Source organism: Talpa europaea (assembly GCF_964194135.1).
Source record: "Talpa europaea genome assembly, chromosome: 9".
NCBI lineage: Eukaryota > Metazoa > Chordata > Mammalia > Eulipotyphla > Talpidae > Talpa > Talpa europaea.
The window spans coordinates 108,863,989-108,876,816 of NC_140076.1; positions in this window are offsets into that span (position 1 = coordinate 108,863,989).

Genomic DNA, 12,828 nt, shown 5'->3' on the forward strand with positions numbered 1-12,828 from the left:
GAATAGAAACTAACAAGAAAAAGGTGAAATGTTCAGCATCTTTGTTATTGTTATCTGGGTTTTTGTTGTTGTTATTACTATCTGTAATAGTGAAAATGAAATTACAAGAGACCTTGGTTGGACCTTGGTGTTAGACCAAGCTTAGATTTCATTGAGTCTTGAGTTTCAGACTCTAGCCTCAGTTCTGTCCCTCAAGGAAAAAAGTTCGCAAGGACAACAGAAAGTACCTTTTAAGACATCTGGAAGTTGGAGCGCAGGTTGGGACAGTTCTCTTCGTGATAACCCTGTGTGTATGTGTTAGACTAGGGCTTAAGGCAAAAGCCTATGCGTGCCTCCCAGCAATGAGCAGTAGAACTTTGGACTAGAAAATTCATTTGAAGGGCAATTATTGACTTACTCTTGGACATTAATTGAAACTGCCACTATGACTGAAGTCATAAAAACAATCTTGAGACTTGAAATACTCATGCTATCTTATGTAGTAATGTTGTATAAAACACTCCATTAGGGAGGGCAGTGCCCAGAAGGGTTACATAATAAATTGAACGTGGTTTGTATAGGATCGCTGCTGTTTGGGGAATGAAAAGAGGAAATAACTCACTAGTGGAGAGCCTCTTTTTTCCTAGGATCAACTGCACAATTGTGTGAGGATTCTGTTGTCACTGGGCAGTGTCCTATAAACAGCTCACAACTGAACAACATAAAGCTGTTTGGTGTGTGGATGACTGTTTCAGGTGAACTTACTGTTTGGATGGCCATCACTCTGAAGAAGGTAAAGACAGATTACTTCAGTGGGTTGAAATCCATGCTGTTTTCCTAGCAGGAAAGGAAGACTTGAACAGTAGTCAAAGCCCTACCCACCCTATGTTTGATGCATGGCCAGTGGCCTGACCACTTTGTCTCAGGCATAAGAGCCATGGGAACCTGGTCTGTTAAAGGGGATGCCCATCTGGGGCTTATCCCCATGGAAAATGCATACCTGGGAATCTGAGGAGTGTATGGATATATAGGACATGTCAGGGCCCATAGAAAAACTTGCCTCAAAGTTTTGAAGGTGATTGCTTTGAGGTAGCCATGACTTGAGTAGATATGGGGACTGCAGCAATGCAGAGATGGGACCTATTCTTCTTGCACATTGTGAGGCACAGAATGCCAGTAAGAACTGTTTGCCGCAGCAAAAGAGACAGAGACTGTAGATGACTCTGTGGCACACTCCCTGCTGGGAATACCCTGAACATAGCTGCAAGTTAGGCTGGTGCTGTAGTGCTGGGCGGCTTCACACAGCTCCTGACAGGCACAGACCCAAACTCTGGACTGTTTTTTTTTTTTTGCTTATCTGATGGTAGATGGACTTGTTCACTGTGCTGTGAAAGAGCCAGAACAGGAGATGATTGTGTCAGTTTGGATGACCCACCATCATTTCTGCAGGCTGCAATCGGGGGAAAGACATGAAGGGTTGGCTTACATGTGTCACGTTCCACATGAGTTGCGGCTGAAGGAAAGGGCCCACTGATAAGAGTTCTCTTTTTCTGGATCTGGGAGAGGGGAGTGGGGAAGGATGCTTGGAATGACTATGCAGTTCTTACCAAGGGAGGAGTGTGCTGGCATAATGACTGCACTTTTTCCTTCCCCATTATCACGTCAGCTTATTTTTTTTTTCCCTTTATCTGCTATGCAGTGGTCATACGACCAGGGCTGCAAATACTAGTAATGGAAACAGGGATGATTTCTAAGCAAGAAGCCAATTATATTTTAAAACTTTGGGTCATAACTCCTAAGGGCCTGAGGGGGTAGGTTGTGTCTTATCCCCTAGCAGCTGTATCGCTGGTGGTACAAATAACCTGTTGGTTCTGCACCTATGTGATGTTACCCTAGCCGAATGTGGGTAGACTTGGGGATGGTGGGGTGGGGGATAACTTGCTGGACTACTTTTGTTGTTTGCACTCTAGACCAGCACAGTGGCCGAATCTGCTGTCCCTTCCCAAGGTGGACGAGTGGGTGTAAATGGAGAGAAGTGATAGCTGAGTGTAAAGGAATAAGCAAATGGTTTGTACAGTGAGGAAAATACAATGCTGACAGTAAGTGTTATCATCTCTTAGCTTTGTTATACCAGATGACTGAAAGGGTGACATCATTTCTGCCTAGACCACTATAATTTTGAAACCTGACGGGATGGAATGGAAGCCTGTAAACCTGAGTGGTCTTACCCTAGAAGGCATTTTCATACCATATGATGGGCTATTTATTAATGATTGAATAAGATTCTAATAATGGGCTAGTAGCGTATGAGTTGTGCATTGTTTTGTTTTGCTCTGAGGAGTATCGGTGGCCAAGTGGAATAGACACTGAAAGAATAGAAAAGTATATATTGGTCTCTGACTCTGGTTCCCAGCACAGAGTTTTTAAAACTCTAAAATATGAGGAGCTTCTTTAAATTCTAATATTTGATCTTTGACCCTCATTCCTGACATCCCAACTCCTAAATCTTTTAGAATTTCCTGGGTAATAAGAATACCTTTCAATTTCATGAGGTTGCTTTTGGTGGGCTCCTGGATAGCCCCAGGATGGGGTCTGGTCCCCACAAGGACCAAGGCATGATCAGAAATTTGGGGCTTTTGGTCCCATCCCCAAAGGGGAAAGGGACTAGAGATTGAATTAATAATTGGCCATGCCTATGTGTGAAGCCTCCATGAAAATCCCCAAAGCATGGAATTTGGAGAGCTTCTGGGTTGGTGAAACATCTGCCTCCTGGGAGGGTGGTGCACCTGACTTCCATGCTTTTGCTCCAGACTTTTCCATATTGCCCTGAGTATCTCTTCATCTGGCTGTTCATCTGTGTTCTCTGTCATGTCCGTTGTTGTATACTAAACCAGTAAGCTGTTTCCTTGAGTTTTGTGAGTTATTGTAGCAAGTGATTGAATCCAAGTGTGTATGTGGGGGGTATTGTGGGAACCTCTAATTGTAGCCAAGTCAGAAGTTGTGGGTAACATGGGGACCTACTGCTTTTGTGATGGGTGTCTAACATGGGGCAGTCTTGTGAGAATGAGCCCTTAACTTGTGAGGTCTGCCCTACAGTTAGTGTCATAATTGAATTGCTAGACATCCACATGGTGTCAGAGAATTGGTTGCTGTAGAGGGAGGAAACCCACACAGCTTGTGTGAGCAGTACTATATGAGTAAAGATAGAAAACGGCATTTTTTTCCCTAGCAGAACTTACCTAGATACTGTTTTTATGTCTCTATATCAAAAGCTCTTTGAAATTTTATTTGGTTATTTAAAACTTGACTAGTTTCTCAGCAAGTGCAGAGCTTTTTTTTTTTTTTTGAAGATTTATTTTATTTATGCACACAAGAGGTGGAGTGTAGGCCAGAGGTACGAGGTGGGGGGTGTGTAAGAGGATTCACCAGAGACAGAGTCGGGAGCAGAACAAGTGGATCCACTGAAATACGCTGCTGAGAGGAGCAGCGGGCGAGACTGGAGAGGACTGCTGCGCCATGTAGGTCAGCTCCCTGGCTGCAGATGGAACTCATGCCCCAGTGGCTGGCTATAGCTTGATAACGCTGAGACTTTAATCCCTATGCCACCAGGGAGGCCCTAGTTCTTCAGTGTACAAGAGGACATTAACGTACATTGAATAGCTCTACAGAAGTCTTTCCAAATATATAGTCATGTGTGACCTGAGCTTCAACCTCTTTAGCTGTCGCTCTGTTGAGTGACATTGGCAGAATGTTTTCCTGTTAGTTAGCAGGTAGAGTTGACCATGATCCCTTCAGGGGCTGTCACTGCCAGTGACATGTGCTATCAAGCAAAACTGTACACCTTTGTTTAAAATTATGATTGATTTCTTAAAGGGATAGATCATTTCTAGTGTCCTCCTTTTCTGTGTTGTTGTTGTGGCATGGATTAGGTCTACAGTCCTGGGTTTTAGAAGGGTAATTGGTTCCAGATGTTTGTTTTTCTGAAAAATACACGCTTTCAACATTCTCTTGCATGTAGAGGATAAAGATTGCGAAGAAAACTGTTAGACGCAGAAACATGGTTTAACATAACTTGATTCTTCCCAGTAGAAAATTCAGCTGTAATGTGAAAAGAATTCACTTTAATTTTTTTAAACCACAGGTGGAGAACTGAAAATGAATCCTTAAAAAAAAATTACTTTTCTTTTAAGGCTGCTTATGTTTACCTCAGTTGTACTGAGTTGTTACCTTTATTTTCCGTTTCCTTCTCCATTTTGTGTCCATATTTCCCCCATAATTCTTACAGAGAAGCGAGACTCTATGGGACTGAGCATACATTGGGTTTAGGAACCCGGTTTACTCTGACAAAACCCAGGTAGGACTTTCCTCTCTATACCTCCTTGGCGAGAAGCAAGAATCTTCTTACACATTTGTTCTGTTTCCACACTAAGAACTAACTAAACTCTTCCTGGAAAGTTTCCCCTGCCTTTCCTGCCCTTCACCCGCATATCTGTGTTGCCAACCAGTATCTCGTGTGAGACCACTAGCACCAGGCTCACATGCCCTTAACTCAAGTGTGCACCACTCTCTTCTCGGCTTTGGTAGGCTTTGTCTTCTCACGTGCCACATACTCACTTTTTCTTTTCAGTAGAATGTAAATAATGTGAGGCATTACATGAACATTTTGTTCATTGCTGTAGATTAACAGTGATCATCAGTAGGAACTCAAAAAATATTTGTTGAATGAACATTGTGTGTAATAGAAGTAAAAGAAAGTATATGACCATTTCTTTTGCGGGAGATCAGGAGAAACTCTCAAAGCAGTTAATGCTCATTTTCTCTTTCATTTGTTTCTCTAGTCTTTTAAATATCTTATTAGATGATTTTTTTAAAAGCTACTTCATTCTCCATAGTAAATATTGTAAATGAGTTAAAGAATTGTCCTAGCTAATTATTTGTATTTTAAGATCTTTTTTAAAAAGAAAAATTCTAAATATAGGCACATGAAGTTACTACTAAATGCTGTTTTCCATCTTTCTGTCTCAGATGTTTTGTCAGATTGCATCAAAATTCAGAAAAACTTGCATTCTTCACTGTTCTGTGGTGTAAACAGGAATTTATAGAGATCTCTTCTGCATAGTAAAAATAATTAAATGGCATTTCACTGTCTCATTGGGGCTTTAGTTTAAGGTGATCCCTGTAAATTCTAAAGGGAATCACATCAATTTTGCTTTGCTTACTACTCCATTCGGTGCTCCATTCGGCAGTTAGTGTCAAATCTTTGTTAACAGACAGGTTTATTTGGATGTAAGATGAGAAAAGGCAAAGAATTGAAGGAATCTTAGCAGAGCATCATCTGGCCATTAGGTTTTTGGGTTATTATTAGACTGAGCTAGTGCAGTGGTTCTACAGGGCTGCCTGCACATTAGGCTATCACTTAGAGAATGATACAAAATACCAGTGCTTGGACCTCACCCCCCTGTGATTCTGATTTGATTGATCTGGAGTGATACCTTAGCCTCAAGATTTTTATTTTTTATTTTATCTATTTTTTTTAAAAGATTTATTTATGCATACAAGAGTGGGGTATTGGCCAGAGACGCAGGGGATGAGAGGATTCATGAGAGACAGAGCGGGAAACAGAACAGGCAGACTGACAGAAACACACTGCTGAGGGGAGCAGAGGGGAGACAGGAGAGGTCTGCTGCGCCATGTGGGTTGCTCCCTGGCCAGCCGGGGATAGAACTCATGCTGCAGAGGCTGCGGATTGCTTCATAGTGCAGTGCTTAACCCCTTGTGCCACCAGGGAGGCCCCAGCATCAAGATTTTTAAATTTTCCCTGGTGATACACTACATAGCAGTAGTGAGCAACTGACCCATAAATAGTTGTTGCTTACTGAATGTTAATTGAAGAGAGCTGTGCTTTGCTTGCTTCCTTAAAAGTCCTTTATGCTTTTGAGGACACTCTTTTGGGTAAAGATTATTGTCCTAATTATGTTTCATTATATTAAAAATATTTTGCAGTTTCTGGTGTACAATGTAGTAATCAGCACGTGGATAGCCAGTTACCTGTGTATTAAGGTAATCATTTATTTCCTGATGTTAGAATATACGTTTCCCTCATCTTAGGCCTATGACATCTATATCGTATACTGTATTTTTTTAAATGTCCTTCAGTTCTAATGGAAAACTGACATTTAAGCAGTAAGAACTTAGCAAGAAGGTTAAAAGAAAAATTGAATGCATTCTTACATCATTTTTTTTTGCGCCAAAGTAAATGACTCATTTATTCTGTACTATTATTTCAGTCATCAAAAATGTTAACTGATGGGGCCTCCGAGGGTCCCACATGGCACACAGACCTCTCCTGTCACCCGCTGCTCCCCTCAGCAGTGTACCTCGGTCCTTCTGCCTGCTCTGCTCCCCGCTCTGGCTCTGGTGAATTCTCTGGCCCTCCCGCGTTTCTGACTGTACCCAGTGCTTGCATAAATAAATAAATAAATAAATCTTAAAAAAAAAAAGTTAACTGATGAAAATAAAAAATAAAAACAGTTTAGGTAGTTATATTCCCTCCAAATTATTTTCATGTTTGGAACAAAAACCAGAGGAACACAAGCTTTACTTTGCTGCAGACCTTTTTTTTAAAGTGTATGTTTTCTGTACCTCTTGCTCTTTCTCAACCTCTTCCCGTCCCCCTCCCCAGTGTAATTGTTATTTGTAATAAATTAATTGCCAGAAAAACTAGTGATGATTAGCAGTTTTAAAGTTAAACAGTAAACAGAGCAACATTAGTGAACTGTGTTGTAAATAAACTTGTAACTAAATGCTTTTAAAATTTGGGTTTCTTTTATACATTTTAATTTTTTACATACCTATTTCAAAGTCACAATGTCATCTTACTTACATAAGCAAAATCTTATCAGGTTGCTGCAGGACAAGTGTAGCCTATGCTAATGTGTGTGCTTATTTGTGGAGATAGGAGACTTGGTGCCAGGTTAAACTTCATGGGTATTAAGGAATAATGGATTACATTAGTAATGAAACCCAACTAATGCTTGGCTTCGATTAGCTCTTCCTTCTCTGCCAATAATGTAAGTGATATGGCAACTTCTTGTTATACTCATTTCTTTTTTTTTTTTTTTTTTAAAGATTTATTTTATTTATTTATTTGTGCAAGCACTGGGTACAGTCAGAAGCGCGGAAGGGTGAGAGAATTCACCAGAGCCAGAGCAGGGAGCAGAGCAGTCAGAAGGACCGAAGTACACTGCTGAGGGGAGCAGCGGGCGGCAGGAGAGGTCTGCGCGCCATGTGGGACCCTTGCCCGGTGGCCGGGGATCGAACCGGTGCTGCGGAGGCTGCAGGCAGCTTCGCAACCCAGCGCTCAACTGCTGCGCCACCAGGGGAGGCCCTTGTTATACTCATTTCTAAAGAGCTTTATAATAGTTATAAAATTTTGATAGTTTGATAAAGATGTGTGAACATGTTAAATCACAGTACTGTAATTGATCATAATGATAATCCTGAATATTATTATTTTTTAAGTAAGTTATGCGGGCCTCCCTGGTGGCGCAGCAGGCTGAATGCTGCCCTGTGAAGCTGTCCGCAGCCTCTGCAGCGCGGGTTCCATTTCCAGCCGGCCAGGGAGAAACCCACATGGCGCAGCAGACCTCTCCTGTCTCGCCCGCTGCTCCCCTGAGCAGTGGATTTCAGTGTCTGCCTGTTCTGCTTCCCGCTCTGTCTCTCCTGAGTCCTCTCAACCCTCCCACGCCTCGGACCTGTGCCCCAGTTCTTTTATAAATAAATACATCTTTTAAAAAAAGAAGTAAATTATACTAGGTATGCTCCTACAGGACAGGGGCTTCCATTTGTAAAAGAAAGGGCAGAGTATGCTGAATAAATGTGTGAAGCATTGTCATACTCAGACTATTGGTATATTTTAACTTTTGCGAAGGGCCCTTTTGTCAGATTTTGTTATTCACAGTTCAGCCTCTTGGTGCTGCAGATTTTTGAAAACAAAAAGATAGATGAGGACTCAAGAGTGTCTGGACTGAAGAAAATTCCTGCATCCCCATTGCTGCAGGACTTCTTTGCAATTAGCTTGCAGAACTTGATTCTCCTCAAACTGTTGCATTTATGTATAAAACCTATAAATTATTTACACCCTGATGGTACTAAGTGACTACATTAATGGCACCTCTGGCTCCTTGTGATACCAGGAACTTTAATAATTCATCATTTATTACAGCTACATCCCTGTAGGTTAGCATGAGTGACAGCTGAGTTTACAACAGTTAGATAAGGTCATTTCTGAGACCATTCTCTAATCATTGTATCATGATTATGTTCAGATATTACTGATACTAAAAATAAAGGAAAGATTATTGAATATCATGTCACAAAACTAGATTATAGGTTGTATTTATCAAGTATTGGATTACTTCAAGTTCTTAAGTATATTTTAGGGATATTTGAAAGGGGAAAATCTTTGAAAAACAGTTTTCCACTTCAGGACTTTGAGTTTTAAAAGTCTTTTTTGTCTTTTAAAATAGACAGTCAAGCTAACATTAACTTATGCATTAACATTAACTTAGTGAATTTGGCCCCTGCAAGGAGTAATGAGAGACTTTTAATTTAAAATATACATAGTCTCAATCTAGAAGTTTTATATCTGATATTTGAAGTCTTCAGATTTCAGTCTTTAGGAAAAGTGTGCTCATGGAGAGTAAGGATGTGGTTGTGTGTTCTCATAATGCCCCATCGGGTTAAATTCCAGAGTGAAATCTAACTACAAAAGAAAGTTACAGGGCCTCCCCAGTGGCGCAGCGGTTGAGCACTGGGTTGTGAAGCTGCCCGCAGCCTCTGCAGCGCCAGTTTGATTCCTGGCTGCTCCCCGGCCACCGGAGGAGGGTCCCACATGGCGCGCAGACCTTTCCTGCCCGCTGCTCCCCTCAGCAGTGCACTTCGGTCCTTCTGCCTGCTCTGCTCCCTGCTCTGGCTCTGGTGAATTCTCTCACTCTCCCGCGCTTCTGACTGTGCCCAGTGCTTGTATAAATAAATAAATAAATCTTAAAAAAAAAAAAAAGAAAGAAAGAAAGTTACACATTCCTAGTGAAGGGGAGTAGTGGAATTGACAGTGAATTTCTATTTCTGTTTTGGATTGACTCCACCTCTGTATAGTGTGAATGTTGGTCTCAAAAGAGACGGAATAGCTCCTGGAGTGTTTTTAACCCTAGCACTTAGCCATGTGCAGCACATGGTTCAATATATATTTACTGCACATACGTGATGATCAGATCAATTAATTTAATTCTAGTTAGATACCTTGTGGTTTGATAACTTGAACAGCTACACTTTTTTTTTTTTTTTTTAATGCAGCATTAGAGCCCTCACAGTAAACCTGACAGCTTGGTGGAACAGAGAATTGAGAGAAGATAGGTCAGGAGGGTAGCTTAGTGGGTCAGGACAGCTTTGGGCATTAGAACAGCATAGTCTGGCACATGTACAGATGAACTGTCTTTATGTATATTCATCTAAACAAGGAGTGTTACTTCAATAGCTGCAGAGATGCAAAGAGAAAACAATACATATAAGAGGCTTGGCCTTGAAGAAATTAGCTTCATTAAAAGTGATTTAATAAGGCAGCTGAAGTTTCAACTTGAAAAAACAAAACAGTAGATTCTTTTTTTTTTTTTTTAAGTTTTTTTTTATTTATACAAGCACTGGGTACAGTCAGAAGCGCGGAAGGGTGAGAGAATTCACCAGAGCCAGAGTGGGGAACAGAACAGGCAGGCTGACGAAATACACTGCTGAGGGGAGCAGGGGGTGCGGCAGGAAAGGTCTGCGCACCATGTGGGACCCTCGCCGGCGGCCTGGGATTGAACCAGCGTTGCAGAAGCTTGCGGGCAGCTTCGTAGCCCAGCGCTCAACCACTGTGCCACAAGGGGAGGCCCAAGATTATTAATATTATATGAAAATGTGTCTCTGCGTAATATTTTTTCAGTAAATGTAACATTAATTCTAGTTTTTCTAATATATAGTGATTTATAATTGCATTCTTTGAGTACTGTTTTGGGTGGGGATGTATTTGAGTCGGATCTTTTAATCCTATTCAAGTGAATTTGTTGCAGAAGGGTCCAAAGAGCCTTATTTTGTGGGTGAGTTTCTGACCTATGAGACTGTTTCACAGCATACATCCTTAAGGTTGCAGTACCCTCTGGAGAGGTTCCAGAGTATTTCTGGAATCCGTTGCATTCTGTGGAAAAGTCTAGAGGTTCTTCAAAGATACAGAGGAAGTTCCTCTTTCCCCAGTAGAGATATTGAACATTCTTTACTGGTAATAAATACAAAGTGGCTTATTACCATGCATATGTTAAGTTTAACTTGATTTAGATTTTGGTAATGGTTTTCTTTAAACCATTATTCTAGTCATCATTGACATCCGTGAGAGAACCATGGCGTTAGTAGTCAAGAGTTACACTGCCAGGAAGATTAGGGTTTGGAAACGTATAATGAACACTGTTAGATTAAAAGAAAAGCCCTTAATCTGTAAAAGGAAGAAAAAAGGTTAAATTTTGGTAAGCATGAGATGTAGAATTAAATTATACTATGCTACCCTGCTATACAGATACTTGTTCTCTGCCAGACCAGCCGCCTTTGCATATATGAAATTCTGCTTGCTGTTTAGTAATGAGTGTAACTTGGATGAAAGTATTTGATGTTAAAGTTTTTATGTGGAATACCCCCCACCTCCAGTGGTGCAGGAGTTTAAGACACAACCTATGAAGCTGTCCGCAGCCACTGCAGCACGAGTTCAATACCCAGCCAGGGAGCTACCCACATGGCACAGCAGACCTCTCCTGTCTCCCCTGCTGCTCCCCTCAGCAGTGCTTTCCTCCATCTGCCTGTTCTGCTCCCCACTCTGTCTCTGGTGAATACTCTCACCCCACACCTCTGGCCTGTACCCCAGCTCTTGTATGCATAAAATAAATCTTTAAAAAAAAAAGTTTTTATGTGGAATGAATTCATACTTTCCTTTTATATTTTCCATATGCTTCTCCATTCTTAAGTGTCCTTGAGTTGATACTTGGTGCTAGATATCTGGGAATAAAGGTTTTAGTACTATGGTGGAAAAGTGATTTTTTTTTTTCCTAGCCATTAGTTATGCATGGTGTAAAGTAAACTCTTAAAGTGGTTAGGTTTTATAGATGGACGGACATGAAACTAGCAGAGAACAAATTGTTCTGCTGTGATAGAGACATCATTCAGACCGGCATGCATCTGCCAGCTGCCTGTGGTGGCACAGTGAGAGACAGTGATCTGTAATGCTTCTCTAGTGTTTCCCTCTTGCTAGCCATATTGTAATGTATAATATATTCTTAGGCAGACAGCTTGTGTGGGCTGGATTCCACCTAAGCCTTGTAAAGCTGCCAGGAAGCATCAAGGTGAATTTTTTTTAAGCCTATTTAAATATTTAGATTCATGACTAATTTCAGTGAAATCCCTATCTAATAAACTGCTTGGTAGAAGTGAGATAGAATTTCAAGTTTATGGCTTCCTTATTAGTTGTGTGACCTTAGATTGATAAATTATTAATCTCTGCCTGTTTCTGTATAAGGAAAGTAAAGATAGTAATAAAGTATTTGCCTTATAAAGTATGGCTTTAGGTAGCTAATATGTATAAATATTAAAAAAAAAAGAAGAGTGCCTGGCACTTAGTGAGTACTAACTGCCACCACCGTCATTAGCATAATTTTAAGAATATCCCTTCCCTGAAGCTAGATTGCTTGAATAAATGGAAAGAACACATCCCTATCAAGGATATGGTCAATTCCATTTCTAATATGGAAGCGCTCTATCTTTGACTTGTGAAATGTCTTCTTTATCTCTAGCTAAATAAAGTATAATATGTTACTTTAAAAAGTATATATTATTAAGGTATTTTTTTTTAAAGTGTTTAAAGTATATTTCACTGAAAGGAATGAAGAAATGATAACATTGCTTCAGAATGTATTGTTAAGTGAAAAAAGCAAGGGGCAAAATTATATGAAATTATTTGTGTAATAATTTGCTGGTCCATGCATAAAGAAGACTATAAGAAATGGTGTATTTTAATTTGTTGGGGAGGGAAATTGAATGACTGGAGATAAGGATGGGGAGATTGCTATGTATCTTCTTCTTATGTTTTTTGATTATTGAACCATGTGAATGTATTCTCTAGTTTTTAAAAACCTAAAAATAAAAGAACAGCTAGTTTTGAAATATGTATACATTTTTGCTCATCCTGTATAACATTTCTTTTTATACTATTCAGATTCACATTTGAAAGGTCTTTTACTATTCTTAATTTTTAGTGTTACTTTTTTTTAAGTCTGTTTTCCAGTGCTAAACTAAACATGAAATTTCGTCCATTCAGGGATTTGAGTCATAATCGGTTGTCTCACTGGAACATCAGCTTGGAATCTCAAACACTGCAAGAAGTGTAAGTTACATTTATTTAAATTTACATTAGATTCCTTGAGGTGATTTAGTGAATTATGAATTTGGGATGTTTAAGAAATGCTGTCAAAAAATGAAGGAAAAAATTAAAATAAATTTATTTTAAAATCTATGAACTGTTACCCCAGGCTCTCTGGGCTTTGTGCCATTGGGTTGGTGATTTTAAGCAAACTGTAAAATTTAGTCTATTTTCCTGGGACCAAAAGTAAGATTTTTCACCCCTCTTCAAAGTAAATATGCTTTGTTTCTTTTTTACTAAAGTTTCAGCCAGTGAAACACCTAGTTTTTATGCCTGGACTTGTCTAAGGTGAAAGTGCCCTGTCTGATGCAGATTTATAAAAAAGTTATTTTTAGTATCATCTGGAGTGTGGGTAA